At 36.6% G+C, this 18,039-nt stretch overlaps 1 protein-coding gene across 1 annotated transcript in view; it reads right to left on the reverse strand.

The window, feature by feature from the left end:
- The window catches only part of adgrb1a (adhesion G protein-coupled receptor B1a), a 107,404-nt gene that overhangs the window by 16,170 nt on the left and 73,195 nt on the right, over window positions 1-18,039 (reverse strand). The gene's annotated exons all lie outside the window — the stretch shown is intronic.

An 18,039-nucleotide genomic window follows, 5' to 3' on the forward strand; every position in this document is an offset into this window, starting at 1 on the left:
TAGTGCCACAGGAAAGAGAGGGAAGGAGTGAAGGTGAGGGTGGAGGTCAAAATAAAAGATGTGGAATGAGGCTGAAACAGAATGTAAAGACAAACACAGAGGAGGCAGAGCAGGACAGAGAGAAAGAGAGTCTGAGCTGAGGAAGTGTTGTTCCTGCCTTCCTCTGCTTATTTATGTTTCTGACTGATCCCATTTGTTCTAATGAGAGTATTAGAGATAAACTGTTCTCAGTGCAAGTGTTCTGAAATGAACTGAGCATAATCAGCACTTTCACTTTTAATTACATAATATCCAGAGGTGGAAAAAATACTCAGCTAACAGTGTAGCACATGCAGTGACAGCAGAATTTTTCTAATTAATCTATAGCAAAGCAAAGCAAACTAGAGAGGAAAAGGCCTGATATTCCAAATAACTGCTCATATCATTCTAATCAGCTGACAGTTTGGACTTAGGCTGTTAAATTCATTATCTTTATTCAATATATTTTCAATTACAGCTAATTACACATGTCTATATGTTTTCTGTGCAGCATTTCTATGATTTTACTAGCTGCCCACTAGTGTTAACCAAGGAAAGTGTTTATAGGAAAAATAAATGAAAAAAAAAAATCAATCTTAACCAATTGAAGTTTGTGAGCTAACAAAACTTAAAGCTGCCACCAATTTATGACACTTAAGAATAAAGAGCACACAAAAAGAAAAGAGGACAGTACGATGTATGCACTGTGTGAATTTTGTCCTCATTTATTAATGGCAATAGCTCAACTTTTTATGCTATTGTTATATGTAACAGGTTTAGCCCATAGAACAAAATATTACAATACAAGTCTTTTAAGGTGATGAGATCCTCATCTGAAAAAGTTCAGACTACTATGAAATAATATTTGATATATATATGTATACATTAATAAACAACAGCTAAAGGTTTGGACACACCTTCCCATCCAAAGTGATTTTAAATTTACCTTCTATAAGTTGAATAAAAAACAAAAAAGTTTTATAAATGTAGACATGGACAACGGTCATGAAAGGTCAGGTGAGCAATTTTATGTCAGTGTGAACTTGGAGTGAGGCAAAGAAAATCAACTTATAGTGGATAATTATTAGTTAAACCATTATTGTTAGCTAATCCATCCATCCATCCATCCATCCATCCATCCATCCATCCATCCATCCATCCATCCATCCATCCATCCATCCATCCATCCATCCATCCATCCATCCATCCATCCATCCATCCATCCATCCATCCATCCATCCATCCATCCATCCATCCATCCATCCATCCACCTGCTTATCCTTGCAGTGCTCCTTAGGGGCTGGTACCTATCTTCATTATCACTGTGGTACGTCCTAGACAGGTTAACCATCCATGGCAAGATATAGTGAAGTATATCAGATATTTTTCCTGTTCTTTAAAAATTTACAACAAAGATAAAAGAGGCAGACTGCAGGAAAGTCTAAAGGCTCCATAAGGCTCTGACATTTAAGTAGCCTAAATAATATAGAAGATTTCAAAAATACAAATTAAAACTGTGGATTCCTCTTTTAGCAGGTTGGAGAAAACTGGACAAATAAAAGAAGCATCTATAATAAATCTTTTTAAGCAGAATTCACAAGTCTTTTTAAGATTTTTTAAGTATGATGGTGTTTGTGATAACTAAATCTAAACTAACCCTCACTAACTTCAAAACTAACATGAGTTAGTTTGATGGTCAAGTTTGGTCAAAAATACATCTTAGTCTAGGGCAGTGGTTCCCAAACTTTTTCTCCTGGGACCCCCCAGTGGTTTACAAACTATTTCTGCCCCCCCCCCCCCTACGGATTACAAATAGCTGTCTGGTTGAATGATGTGTGTGAGCGAAGGGGGTGGGGGGTAGTTTCTTAGAGACTTCCTGTTATACTCAGCCCCGGCTTCAGACGAACAAGGGGGAGGGGGAATCAACTTTCTAGGGGGCAAAATGAATCGTAGCTGAACATAGACAACAACACCAGTAGCTTACAAGCTACTTGTTAACAAGGTTTAAGTGCTGTATTGATATTAGCTAGCTAGTCATCTTTTAGCTAACATTACCTGCATCCAACAGCTTTACTCAACTCAGTCAGTTAGTTTGGGGGAAAAACTGAAATGTTCTTTGTGTTTTGCTGGTTTGCTGCCATGATTCTAACTAGGGCTGTTGTAAACGAATATTTTAGTAATCGAGTAATCTATCGATTATTCTTACGATTAATCGAGTAATCGGATAAAAAAAAATTATAAAATGAAATATTGGTAAATCTGGCATAATACCGGTCGGTGTTACTATCAGATATCAATATCAGTCCAATTTTTCATATTTGAGCATCCCTAACAGTTGCTTTTTTGTAGTTTAGAAAACTAACCTGTAACAATAATAGCTCACTTTCTAAGTTAACCAGAAGAAAAGTTATAGAAAAATCTGAAATTATATTGAATTTAATAACAAAGAGGCAGGCTCACAAATATGCTTATAAAAAAATGTCTACAATCCATCTTTTAGTTTATGTATTCATCTTCAGTGAGTTTAATAGATTAATTAAACTCACCTTGCCACCTAACCTGTCACGCTTTGGGTTTGAAAATACGGGAAATGCCGCCTGGAGTGGGAGGAGAGGGCGAATGAACGAACGTAAGATGGGGTGGAGGGGAGGAAATGGACCAGCGGACTGACGAACCGTTAGACCGGGGGACGAACACGGGGGGAAGCAATACGGGATATTTACGACACCTTCACTGGTCACACTCAGAAACTCATCTACTAGCCATGTACGATGCGCTCCGCCACCCGTTTCTTCAGACCGGGATATGAAATTTATTGTGCGGTTCGTCGGTAAAGCTACATTTACACGGTAAGCATCAGCTACTCAGCCGCCCGCCCTGTTCAGTCTATCCGCTCACCTCAGCGCTCTTCCCGCCGTTCGCTTTCAACCAGCAGCCCCGGAGGAGAAATGCTGCCGTACTCCAGGCATTCCCCCAGTCATTTTAAGGATGCTTATTGGTTCTCCAAAAACGATAAAAAGTCGGGCATTATCATCAATCAATAAAATCCCCACGGGCCAATCTTGAAGATTGGACTTTATGCCGCTGAGACTTAGCTTTTGTCAACAACTCAGAGGCGGAAGTGAGAGCTCCGCGCAACGCAAATTAAGTCCCAGCCGGAACACGGTGCGCTAACTAATAAAACATAAATTAACGAAGCTTCGAGGCAGGTAAATTTTCCTCGAGGAATTTTAGTAATCGAGGTACTCGAATCATTCGAGGAATCGTTTCAGCCCTAATTCTAACACACCTGCGTAGTTCTGCACAGTAGCAGCAGGTCTCCTTCACTGCCGCACAGATGTAAACCCAGGGCCAGCATTGTACCGCTCATGTTGCGTTTAAAGGTGGCTCGGAAAAACAAGTTATGACATGTTAACAACGGATTAAACAGTTTTAACTGCTCATAAAAGTGACCGAGGACACAGATATGGGAAGTGCGGAAGCCCCTTCTGTATCAAATTGACAGAGGAATAACAGAGAGTCGGCCATTCTAAGGTAAAAACCCAGTGCATACAGCAGGGGTCCCCAAACTACGGCCCGCGGGCCGGATCCGGCCCGCCACGTCATTTGGTCCGGCCCCCTGAACAATGCCGGATCCGGCCCGCCTCCTCATACCAGAGAGCATTCAGTGTTTTTTTTCATATATTGTATTTTCCGGTTTCTATGTGGATTTTTCTTCAACCACCAGGGGGCTTTTGAGCAGAAGTGAAACTAACTTTCCCTCAATGGAATATATACTAGTCAGTCCCAGTCACCGTTTCACTCACGGTTTTTTCCATTTGCATTCTGGGTAAAAATCTATGTTAAAGCGCGAATGTGTCGTCGCGCCCCCCCCCCGTCGACAAGAATTTTCTGAGGTTTCTTTCTACAAAACCTGAGACCGGCCCCCGACTAGAGAAAAGAACAGCTATGTGGCCCTCGCAGGAAAAAGTTTGGGGACCCCTGGCATACAGTATTCATGTTTTTTTGTTTTTCATCCAGACGGTTTCCCGCGCCCCCCCTGCAATGGCATGGCGCACCCCCTAGGGGGCGCGCCCCACAGTTTGGGAATCTCTGGTCTAGGGTAAAAATAAAAACCTGGAGTTTATCTAGGTTTTGATTTGTTTAATTTGATTTTAAAAGATAACCTAATTCCCCACTTTACATGAAGATTCTAAATATGGTATCACATACACACGTGATCTGTAGGTTCAAATTTATATTAGGAATTTTCAAAGTTTCTCTTACATACCAGAAACTACCAACATGTTTGGAAAAGTAACTAAAAAACAAATAAAAATTTAGCATGTAAGAGTCATCACAACTACAAGACTCAAAATTGCTTTTTAAAAATAACATTAGATTGAATAATGTTGTTGGCTGGAGTCAAAGTAAATGAATTAGTTTAACAACTGATGCAAAGACATGAGTTTATCCAGGTTTTACATTGATTTATATTGACAACCATATTGTCAAAGGTAAAGGGAATGATAAATGAACAACTTATAACTTCGTATGTACTCCAGAGTCATTACTCTTTAAATCCCACTGAATTCAGGTGGGTTATGTTGTTGGGAAGAGTTTTGTGAGACATTTACTGACTATTCAGGGTTGAGCAAAGAGAAAATGGACAAATGTTGCATTGTTTTTCTCTATTGACAAACTGAAGCCATGTTAATATGTATAAATGGAGGAACTGATGGGGTTTGAGTAATGACACACATTGTTCTCAAAATGTCTTTTTGAAATCTGCACAATAAATTATGACATTCATACAAAATAAATGCATTGTAAAAAGTGTAAAAAGTGTTAAAATGACACATTTTAACAACACTTTTTATGTCTTTACAATGTATTTATTTTGTATGAATGTCAATATATATAGTAATAATGTGATATAGTATTGTAAAGAAAGTTAATATATTGTCAGTTCAATGAAATTCTCAGGTTCTAATGTGATATAGTTCTAGTTTGTTTGGTTTGGGTGTCAGCTATTTATCTCCACTCCCTACACCAGCTGTGTTGGTTTGCTGGATCAGAAACAATGTTCCTCAAGAAGTGGACTTAAGAGATCCCACATGATTCAGAAAAAAGCAACATATATGAAAATGTAATACAAAATGAATTCCTGAGAAAAACAATGGTGTAAATTAACCAGATAATATACCAAATTAGCCAGCTATTGCACTACTTGTTGATGGAAGCAAGATGTTAAAATTATTTCAACTTCACTGTTACACAGTAACATGATAGTCAATGACAGATGTTATGAATATAGTTGATCAGACCTCATGGGGAAAATTGACAGACCATAGATATGCTGTGATGTATAACAGCATATCACCTACACTCAAAAAAATGAACTTAGGGGGTTATTACATTAATAAAAGAATATCATGTACTTTTAACACAATAATTTCATGTTTTAAACAAAAACGTGATAAAATCATGTTGAACAAACAAGAAATTCATCAACTTAACGTTTATGAAATTGAATCATGTTGAGATAACACAATTCATTATAGTCAGACTGATCTTGTGCTGGAGGCGACGAGCGAGATCACGGCAGATCTCGCGAGATCATGGGAAATCACACGAGGCCCCGCGAGATGATTGTTTTTCGTGCCAGGAAAACGCCAGCTGCAGTTTAGAGAATACTAAATTCTCCTGGCAGGATTGTGCACATATCAGTGTTGCTATGTTTGGTTATGTTTCTATGTAATTGATGTACTCATGTCAGTGGCTAACATGTGTTAACATCACATGAAGTGATGGTTAGCTGGTAATTAATCAGCGTTTTTCTAACATTTGCACCATTTCCTGCTTGCTCCATGCTTGTGTCAAAGCACAACTGAATTGAAGTGGTCATTGCATTTATAAAAAAATAACATGTTTAACAGAATTATTTTATGTTTCAAAGGCAAATATGACAAAATCACGTCAAATAAACATAAAATTCAACAACCTAGCATTAATAAAATGTATTCAAGTTGAGACAACGTGATTCAATTTAGTCAGACTAATCTCCCGCCGAAGATGGTCTAGCGAAATTACGGAAGATCACGCGAGATGCTAGCGAGATCACGCGAGATCTAGTGTCTGGGAAAACTTCAAACTGTTCTTTCAAGAGAACCGGGAAGATTCCTGATTTGGATCTGCTTAATTTGAAAAAGGTAAGATTCAGTCTATTTTCATCCGTCTAAATCAAAATAAAAATCGAAATAAAAAGATGCAAATTAAAATCATCAGACTTTTAAAAAAAACATTTTTTTCTATGTTCGGTCACGTTTCTATGTAATTGATGTACTCAAATCATGCTAACATCACATGAAGCAGTGTAAGGGTCACAAAGCTGCTGTCAAGACAAAAAACGGACCCCATAAATGTCACAGTTTTGCTCCTCCTCAGGTTGTTAAAACTCCCTGGAAAACAGTTGCACTGATGTAAATTCAGCATCTGGTGCCATACAAACTCTGAAGTCTGAGGTTTAGTGGATTTTAAACACTGGGGCCAAACATAAGTCTATTTAAATGTTTTTTTATTATTATTTCATTTCAGTACTGTTATTATGTAGGTAAATGCAGAGTGGGCATTGGATACACACACACTTTTGTGGCTTTCTATCGTAATAGATTCTTCATTTATTAATAATAAAAAGTATTAAATTTGAGTCAGAGGAACCTGCGGAAACCTTTGCTGTTAGAGCTTTAAATGTGCTTGCAATGTCCACATAAATGTCCACCTTCTAACTATGGATTTCTAGTATTTTTTAATGGCTGAAACACTCAGAGGATTGTCCATTATTCCTATTACGGTAGTCCATGAACAGACTTGAGCTTTCTTATTTTTTAAATACATATATTCCTCTGCTCTAAAGATGTATTTTGTTATTGTACTTGTTTTTCCATAAATAATTGTAGTTCAAAAACAATTTTTAAGTTTATCAGTTTAATTTTGAAATGTTGAGGTTTTTGTTTTGATTTTTATGTTTTATATTTGTATTGCTTTCTACCATGTTCAATTCACCACTGTTCTGCAATACATGCTTGCATGTGCCCAGTGATTATATTCAGTTTCAGAACAGCTGAAACACTGGGTGCCTTTAAATCTCAACTTAAAACCCACCTGTTTAGAGTTGCTTATAGCTAAATTAGGCTTAGTGCGGTTTTAATGTTTTCAATGTTTTTAATGTTTTTGGCTTTACTTTTTATCTGTTTCACTGTATATTAAATGTTGCATGACTGTGTTTCTGTTTTTAATTATGTAAAGCACTTTGAAATGCCTTTCTGCTGAAATGTGCTGTACAAATAAAATTTGATTGATTGATTCATGATGCATTCAAGAGACTTGTACAAAAGTTTGAATGTTCAGATACAACTCTGCTCACGGTGAATTACATATTTTAATGTTTGAAAATCTGATCTCTTTCAGAACATCACCTGTCTGTTATCCACCTACATAAGCACTGGTGAAGGGGGTCATCGGCCATCAAGTTTTAGATTGCAGTGGCTAATGGTAAGTTTTGCCAGATGTAAAATGACTGAATCTAGTGTTAGAGCAATCATAAGGGTTCAGCTAAACTTGTATTTGGTAAGTCAGTTTTATTTGTCTTTATTTGCGTGGGGATGTGGAACTGTAAGGAGTGTTGTCTCTCTCTGTCTAGTAGATATGAGCTGCTATCAGACCTGTGCTAGCTACAGAATAGTACAGAGCAAGGGGGAAGAAGGATGAGCAGCAACATAAGATTGTGATTGACAGCACTAAAACTCTCCTGCCACTGACTGGTTGTTTCTAGCACTGGGAGAAGGCAGAGGAAATAGATTTTTCACAGTATATCCCCCTATACTGTACCCTTGTTTCAGACATAAATATTTCTTAGGTGACAGCTTCAGTTAGAAGTTTAAATAAAATGTTAAACTTAATTTTAGTCATGGTATAATGAAATGAGAATAACAATTTTAAAGATCTTTCAAATAGGCTGCAAGCCACTGATCACTTTCGTTGTGACTTCCTTTGAATTTAGCTAAGTTTTCAAGTATGTGACCCTATAGTATACTGCTGGATTTTTGCGGTTGTTCTCACTGTTTTCTGATCTGCATATGTTAAAAGCAGGGTGCATATGGAGTCTTAAGGAATTGGATCAGGAGGTTTTCACCAAGAGAGAACAAATGGGCAGATTTCTTATAGAGCTGAGGTGTGTAGATTGATTATCTATCTATGCACCAGTGTGCATTCAGGTATGCATTCTGGTGTGTGCATACCTGAATGAAGATCCAGAGAAGCTGGAGAAAGAGTACATGGTATGTTAATTTATCTTTGTGTCCACAAAAGAGGTGATTATAGTTGGAGTTAATTGGACTTCCTGTGAATTACCAATAAATTTAAAGTAAGAGAAGATCATTAAAACTCTTCTTTTTTTTCACTTGGGTACATTCAATTTTAATTTGACTTTTGAGATGCTTTTAGATTTCTCCAACAGAAAAGGATAATCATTAGTAAGATTGATATAATTACAGTTATTGTTAAGTGGGTTTAAAATGAGGATTTTTAGGTGAGTTAAACTCCACAAAAAGATCTTTGGCCTGTTTTATTTAGCCTTTTTTTCTAACAGCATTGTTTCATATGCAGACAAAAATATGAACTAACTTTACCTAAGATGTTAGTACTGATCTATTTAGAAATAACTACCACACATAGTCATGACATTTCCTCCATCCAGAAAACAAGACAGGTTCTTCATGTATAAGATGTTTGGTTTGTGTACAGTGTCAGGGCTTTGTTTGCACATAAGTAGGACTGTTTTGGAATGACAGTCTGTGTGGTGGATCCTCAGACTGTCATTTCAATTGAGGAGAACAGGCCATGGAATATGGGGCCTATTTGGGATTCATCCCTTCTCTTCATGTTTTTCCATATGAGACAATATACCGTATTTTCCGCACCACAAGGTGCACCGGATTATAAGACGATTTTTGTGAAAATGTAAGGCTTTTAGGTGCACCTTATGGTGCAGAAAATATGGTACCTTTTCTAAATGGGAAATCTTACCACTGGACTCACAATTAACACAGACAGGTCTTTGATGGACCAAACAAGTGTAAAGTTATTTTTTTATTTAATGAGATGTGAAATCTCTCCCCCCCAAAACCCCACCCTTGTTCCCATCATCAAGGTGCACAAATGGCCATAGCCGAGACTGTCTGTGGAATCTGTTATCCGACCGGAGAGTGCAGAGCCTGGCGATGCCATTGAGGATGTTGGGATTCTCCTGGACGGGGTGGAAGTGATGAACAACTTGGGCAATCTATCTTTACATGTTTTTCTAAAGACCGCAATCGAAAATTAAATTTTAACTGTTACAGTTCGCAAAGTTGAGCGAATTTACTGACACTATTTATGTTGTTAAGAATTTGATCTATGCTAAACACAGCCCAGTTTTTTCTGGAAAAACAAAACTGACCTTTTGTTGTTTATTTCAACTTTCAACTCAGCTGTTTTTTGTGCTGTGTAAAAAGAAAATGGATAACAATTTTGAAAATACAGTTCATGTTGTACTTTTTCTCATTGTTGAGTGTTCTTTCTTCTTTCAGTGTGGTCTTAAAACACTTCATTTAATAGCACTTAAGAAAATGTCTTTGAATTAACATAATTCAATCATGGAAAGATTTTCCACACGATTATATAGCTTTCTTTCAGCATGAAGCATGTTTGTTCAGCTAACTTAATTTTCATGGGTTGGATCAACTTAATTAAGTAGTGTGAAGGTATCACTGTTAAATAAGTTGGTTTCAACTAAATTTGCATTCATCTTAATCAAGTAAAGTCAATTATTTGGTCCAAAACATTGCAAATTAGTTGGTCTGGTTCTATTAAATTACATTGGGTCCAACTAAAGTAAATAAGTTGAATCAACCACAAAAGTTAAGTTGAGCCAACACATTTGCTTTAAATTGGAGTAACCTTAAGAAATTAAGTTGAGCCAACACATTTTCTTTAAATTGGAGTAACCTTAATAAATTAAGTTGAGCCAACACATTTTCTTTAAATTGGAGTAACAGAATTACATAGTGCTGAAATAAAGCAAAGTAATCAGGTGGAAAATCTTTCCATGAATTTTTTATGTTAATCCAAAGAGTTATTTCTTTCAGTGTATGCTGCTATATGTCTCAAAATAACAAACATCTATAATTTGCTGCAGTGTTTCACCAAAGTAGATCAAACCAAGTTTCTTCAATATCATTTGCAACAACATGTTTCAATAATCAGTTGTTTCCTCTGTATTTAATAAGCACTAATGTCAGCAGTGTGATCCTACTCAGGTGCCAAATTAATTTGTAAAATCAAAAACACATGCACTTGCTTTCCTGCACTCTAGAAATATGAACATACAGCTCTACAGATTTACATCTATGTGTTGACTGAGATTTATATTCCATGGTACATTTTGGCCAAAAATATATTATAGTCTACGGTAAAAATTCCTACTTAGTTTACTATACAACAATATTGTTAAAACACAAAAACTAAATTGCCAATCGTTCAAGATTATTGTTAATAATTCACTTCCTATGTGCATTGGAATACTGATGATGTAACCTCTCCTCCAAAAACATTTTAATGTCATGTTTCATGATACAATGGATTTTATCGTCAACAGGATTGATGAAAGAGTAGCCTGACCATTGCCTTGCTGAGCTTTTCTGCTTGATTAAAATCTCATTTTGTAGCTAGTCTGGGCTTTCTCCCAGTCACTTGGATTCCACCGGTAGAATTACTACTGGGTCAATCAGTGAACAGAAGGATTGGGATACTTGTGAATGATGCTTCCACATATGGAAATACACTATTACCTACACTATTACCTGTTTTCTTCTCTTGTATTGTGAACTGACAAAATGTGTGCAAAGCTGTTATCAATAAAACATTTGACAAGTTTTAAATTATACAACTTTAAATATATGGTATTTTATCTCAACAATTTAACATCTCCAGAAGTATATAAATGAAATATGTACACAAAATACTGCATAAGGTTTCAGAGTGGAATGAGAAAGTTTTTCAGTACAATCTTAGGAGTCAGGCAGGGTTCCATTTCATGACTGTTCTTGTTCCCAATGACTTCAATCCTAATACACATGGATGCAAGAAGTTCATCCTTGGAATAAGCAAAGCAGCTTATTACCTTGGCAGTGTGACAAGTAACAGACACAAGATTAGATATGGATTGTAGAATCGGAAAGGCGGCAGTAGTGCTACAACAGGAGCACCCTTGCCAAGGGACACCCTTTGCCAAGCTGTGCTGGTGGAACTCTATTGTCCTGTCAGCTGCAATTTATGCCTGACACTTGAAAAAGTACACAACTAATAAATAAAAGATTATTTTTCTTCCCACTGATGAAGCATGTAAAGATTTAGTTTGACAGGATAAGTATTGTGACTTGCTAATCATTGTCACTCAAACATTGCGAAGGCAAACAACAGAGACAGACCCGAGAACACAGGCACCATCCGAGAAGAACCAAAGAAATTTCTCAAAGCTTGTGGAGCCACACAAGCTCCACAAGAAGAAATGGTGAACTCAAAGACATTTGCCACCCAAAGTGTAATTCAGCAAACAAGGACTTAAGTCTAGGTAAATCCCAAGAACTTTGGAGATACTCACTCTGGAGTTGTTTGACACTTTTAGTTCTGCTTTGCCTTATTTTTTGTGCTAATGGTCATCAGCTGATGAAAATGTTCAATTATTTGACTACTTTATTTATTGCTTCTGTTTCAAGTTGCATTTTGAAGCTCAACACATAATTTGGGATACAGTCCTGCAGCAAGAGATGTGAACACTTGTGAACCTTTCCTCAGTTTTACAATATTAATCAGAACTATTTTTATATTTATTTTATTTTTATTTACATATTTACTTATGGTTGCTTTTCTGGACAATGGAAGCCAAAATAAAACTTTATTGAAAAGGTGTCCAAACGTTTGACTGTTGGTTTTATATTGATGTATGAACCAGCCTTTATCTGGAGATTGTTCTAACTTTAAGTTTTTATTTGCATTGAAAAAACTTGGAACGTTGATATTTGGCACATTCACATTAACTTGACAAAAATAAAAAGTTTGTTGTTTATGAGTTGCCAGCATGTCAGCATACAAACTATGAGGTGAAATGATGCATTGTAATTGTTCAGGCACGCCGCATGAGACAAATTTAGCTATTTTGGGATATGTGTGGCTTCTAGCACTGAATGCTTCAGATAGAAGTGGAAAACCAAACAGCTAACTCATCTAGTCAAAACAAGATTTTATGCCAGAAAAGCTAATATTGGAAAATTATGTTCAAAATAACAGAGTGATCAATGGAGGCACTTACGGATCACAGCAAGGCGCACACACACAAATAATTACTGTGTGTGGCTGGCCTCTCTGCAAACATGGCCTCCTTATTGACAGCTTTGTGACTCTTATGAGACAAACACACAAACACACACACGCACACACACACACACGCACACACACATACACACTTTCATTCAATCATTTAACACAGAAGAATAGGCAATTACATCACAAAATTAAGTTAACAGTTTTTGTATGAGGAACATATCAACAGCCTGACTGCAAGAGTATTGTGAGAGGGAAAAAAATGGCAGAAGGATAAAGACAGAAAAGGAATCAAGTGAGAAAAAAGAACGGCATACAGCAGAGGAGAGAACAGAGGTGAGAAGAGTTAAGGTAAAATATTTAGCGGGACTAACATGGCGTTACTGGTAGCTGTGGTGGAAACGTCAGCCGAAGAGATAACTCCGCACTTGGCACATTTGAGCGTCATATTGTACAGTGGCACTGTCATCTGACTGCAAAGTCAAATTAACACGCTGTAACATACACAAACAGATACAAATGCTCCTACACGTAGACTCACACAAACACGTGCGCAAATGAGTACACGCAGGACACTACAGACAGACACACACACACACACACACACACACACACACACACACACACACACACACACACACACGCACACACGCATTGAGTCACAGTGTTCTCACACAGTCTCTCTCTCAGGGCTGCAGACCTGCATGAGGTTTTGTGTCTGTGAGTTTAGATGTGAGACTCAAAGGGACAGGGTAAGTGGACGTTTTTTGTTTTTTTTTTTTAACCAAAATAATAAAATAAAATAAAAAAAAAAAAAAAACATTATGTGATTTTTTTCTATAAGAAGCCAATATATTGGTAATATATTATAAATTCACCCAGCATGTACCTTCTGGTTGTATGCTTGATAAACTTTAATTCAAAGGCTTCCAATAAACCCATCCAAAGTAAAAACCACAAAATAATCCTGACAGCTCGTCTACTTCATCACAAACTACACATTTCCTCCGTTAAACCTAAGGCTTAAAAAATAACTGATTTCATTCGCACTGTTGGCAAAACCAGCTACAATCCAAGTTAACTTCTTAGACAGTAAACCCCCAGTAATACTTGAGAACCCCTTTAAAAAAGGCTTAGAACTGAACATTTTAATAGTTCAAATACCAAATATACCCTAATATGCATTAATACACACAGATGGAAACCATCTTAGAACTGCCGCAGAAGCTAACATCTACAGCAGATATCAAACTCATTTTCATTTTGGGCCATATCAAAATCATAAATTATTCAAAGGCCGGTCTGTATTGATAAAACCCATTAAACTGCGAAAATATGAATAAATGGCAGGCTGAATTCAACAGGTACATTTTAAAAATAAATAATTTCAAACATATTTTCACATTAATGTAATTTGGCAGCAAACCAATAAAAACTGCCTTGGTGTGATTGATGAAGTAAACCTTGGCAGCCTCGAGAGACTAGAGGAACATATAAAAATCTATGAGTTTATGATCTACGGTTTTCTCATTTCCACTGTTGGGGGTTCAGTCAATCAGAGGCAAGAAAAATAAATACAACTCCTGCATTCACTGCTAATGCCAGCCAGCAGTGTTTCAAGTAGCATCGTGCCAATTATTCCAGCTTCCCAAGCTTCATTTTCTTCTGAATATTCTAGATGCATTGTGGATCTAGAATATATGGATTATGAAAAAATATGCAAATAGGCAGACTTTCCACAAATAACATGAAGTTATGATTAACAGAAAAATCTGGAAATACGAGAATTTGCCAATTGTGACCCTAAATTTCCAGAGCGACTCGGTCTCACTGATAATCCCACATCACATTCAACTTTTTGTTGTTGATGTGTGACAGAGTCAAAAGTTAGTAAAGAGGAAAGAGCCTGACTGCTCAACAACTGCAACTTTACACACATGCTGCGTTGTCAAGCAATATTATCTCCATAATCAGTGCACTATGTAATGTCACATCTCCTACACAAGCATGTCACTTCAGGGGTCCAGTCTGATGGCAGTTACCTCAGTAAGTTATAATGTAAGCTGCCAGAGAAAAAGAAAAAATGGATTTCCGCTAAAAATTATATTAGGTTCAATTTTAACCTGGTCATCAGTCCATCACATGTGCAGAATGTCATTAATTCTTACGTTTATGTAAAACGCAAGTTACTGTAAGTGAAAACATGCAAACATGACCGCTGCTGCTCCTCTGGAGGACGCTTTCCCTCCGATGTGCTTTAAGGCCAGTGGGCACTGCTATCTTCTTTAGCTTCATAAGCTAAAGTACACTGTCCACTGATCTGATGGGACTCCTGTCAAGCACCACATTCATAAACATTATTTCACATTATTTAATTTAAAAATAACATTCTATTTACAGGGCTGTGAAATCAGACACAGTTCCTAGGTCAATTGAAATTATTCCACTTCTATCAACAAAATATTTTGCAGATATAATTGTTCTTCAGTAAAATATATTTAGAATCTCACAACTCAGGATAACGCTGATTACAGGCTGCATGGAGGGCAAATGTCATACAATAATAATAATAACAATACTGCTGGACTTCAAGAAAAAAAAAGGAGAAACTTTAATTGTCCACTAGAGACTCGTTAATTATTTTTATCATTCATCAACTATTTACAGGATGAAGGCTTTAGCACTGTTAGTCAGACTTGTGTACATGCTGCTCGGTTTGCTGCAGCTGTGCTAATGGAGGAGGAACAATTTACCATCCCAGGAAAACCAACGTCATCGGTGGCCATGCTAACTAGTTTTAGCTTTCGTGACAGGGTCCGCTGTCACGAAAGCTAAGAATTTGCAGGGCAGTAGCAAGCAATGGGGATGGTGTGAGCAGCATGTACACAAGGATGATTGACAGCACAAAGACCCTCCTCCTGACTGATTGATTGTTTCTGACCAGTAGCAGCATATTTGCAGTAGGAACACAAGAAAGAGGCAGAGAAGCCTGATTATTTGTTTCATATTACTCTGTCAGAATATAGTGGCATGTTAAAAAATATATAAGAAACAGAAATACTTAGGATCACTGATGAGAGATGTTGTCTGGACTATATACATACATCTCATCTAGATATATGAGCTATCACGTGACCTGTAGTATGATCAGGAGGCATCACTTTTACAAACTCTAACTATATCAATAATGTCACTGTAGGACTGGTACAGACAACAAAATGACCAACATTGATAGAATATCTTCTATCTAATATCTTCCAAGATGGCCTTTCACTACACAACAATTAGAGTTGAGGGAATCTATATTTTGCAATGGGAAGACGAGATTAAAAAAAAAATCATAATTGGTTGATAATAATTGAAATAGTATTTCTAGCAACAGGACAAGTCAGTTGTTAAACATACACTAGAGGTACTGCTATTAAAAAACTGAGTTTTTTAAGCAGCAAAAAGTCTCTGTTTGGCTGAAATTTAATAAAACATGACAGCTGATTACTTTGATACAGTATTTAATAATCCAAACAGATATCTGTTTGGATTACAGATATCTGTATGTGTTATCTATACACATAACATGACAATAAAAGAGAAGTTAGACTAAACTAAATGGGAGCATAGCTTAAAAAAACATCACCTGCTGCTATAAGAGATGAATACAAAGTTTGTGGATGAAAGTGTTTAAGTTTTTTGTTGAGAAAGAAACATGTTATACTTTTATTGTCTGGACATCTGTTTTCATATTTAACTTGGTAATGGATTTCGACTTCAATGTTCACAGTGAGAGCTGACCTCATGATATAGATAGCGCTGTGCACCCAGTAGGTAGGAGGAGGACTTCAATGACTTTCACTGAGTTTGATTCTTCACTAACAGTTCACTGAGGCTTGCCTGGTCACTATACCACAGAATAAACATCAAACAAATTGTTTAATTTTTAACAACATTTTGTTCCATATTTGAGGTCAGGATCACTATTTTGATTTATTATTGCAATCAGGCTGTAACACTGAGATTCCCAGCTCAATACAATAGCTCTTTTATTCATCAGGCTCTTCTCCTGTGGAACCAGCTCCTAGTTTTACTCCACGAGGCAGACACCCTGTCTACTTTTGAGACTAGGCTTAAAATTGTATATTTTATTAATGCTTAGCATTAGACTGGCTTAGGCTATGCTGAGCTATATCTGTAGTTATTCTTCAATAGGCTTGGTATATTGGAGGATAAATTGACCACTTTTTCTTCTTTTACTACTCTCCAACTTGCATTATTTGCTGTTATTTCAACTTAATTTTTTGTTTTCTATCTAAAAGAAACAAAGAAGCTACACCTGGTCTGACATTCTGATTGGCTGTGGTATGTTTCAGGAGGAGGACATCAACTGAGATAATACACTAATTATCTCATTAACTAATTGTTCTTCTCCTGCTATTAACTTTTTACTTGTAATGAACATCAAAAATAATACATCAGTTTGTCTGTTTCTTTTTGTCCGTCTGCTCTGTCTTCTCAAACCTCCAGTAGGTCATGGAAGATTGTACTGAGCCAGGTTCTGGTAAGCTGGAGGTTTCTTCCAGTTAAAGGGGATTTTTTCTTCTCCACTGCTGGTACATGCATGTTCAGAGGGATTAATGTAAAGGCAACAACAAAACACAAGCAGTTGTCACTGCATTCTCCCCCCGGAGGAGTGGATGCTGCGAGTCAATTACTCCATGTAATTTGCTAGTTTTCTTATGTAGAAACTTTTTAAACTAATTTGAACAATTTACTCTGCTATTGTACTGTTTGAAAATGAAAGACCAAAGACTGAAATGACACTGTCATCAACAGTGTCATTTCTCCTTCTCATGAATGTTTATGACTGTTGTCATTTGGTAAATAAAGGTGTTATTATTTACCAAATGACACTTCAGTTGTAAACATTTATGAAGACGCCTTCAACTGGAATATATGCACCATTGAATTGAAATGATTTTTTGTAAAGTGTCAAGATGACATTTGTTGTGAATCGGTACTAAAGTGATTCTTTTTTTTAAAAGGAGAAAAAAAGGCAAGTCAAATACATTCATACCCATGTCAATGATCAATGGAAAAGTGTATCTTCTTTCAGTTCTCAAGAAGCTTTCTGCATGATTCTATTGATAGTTTTTATGGTTGGAAAGTCTCCTGGAAATAATCCTCATCACAGAATTTCTCTGCTATTCAAGTCTCTGGCTAGACAACTTCCACAAGTCAAGATTACTTTCAGTCAGAAAAACCATGGTGTAAAAAAGTTGATTTTAAATGTGAATCTGAAAGAGGTATGAAGAATGTTGAACCATAAAATAATTTTTAAAAACATTTAAGACATTACTCAGCGTAACTCAAGAATATTCTAATAGAAATAGAACTCATTTGAAAGAGTATAACTTTCTATAACATGACATGTAATTACCGTTGCATACTTTACATGTGCAGAGTGCTTGGTTTGAGAAACTGCCAGGGAGCAACACTAGAGAAAAGGACTATTAAACATGTGACTATTAGAAGTTGTGTACTAACTGAACATGAGAAAATAAATACTGTACCATTGTTATCATAACATTTAATTAGTTGCACCTGCAGTGCCTCCTGTTTGCATGTACA

This window comes from Poecilia mexicana, unplaced genomic scaffold (assembly GCF_051168715.1).
Source record: "Poecilia mexicana isolate PSO_F unplaced genomic scaffold, ASM5116871v1 scaffold_6, whole genome shotgun sequence".
Taxonomy (NCBI): domain Eukaryota; kingdom Metazoa; phylum Chordata; class Actinopteri; order Cyprinodontiformes; family Poeciliidae; genus Poecilia; species Poecilia mexicana.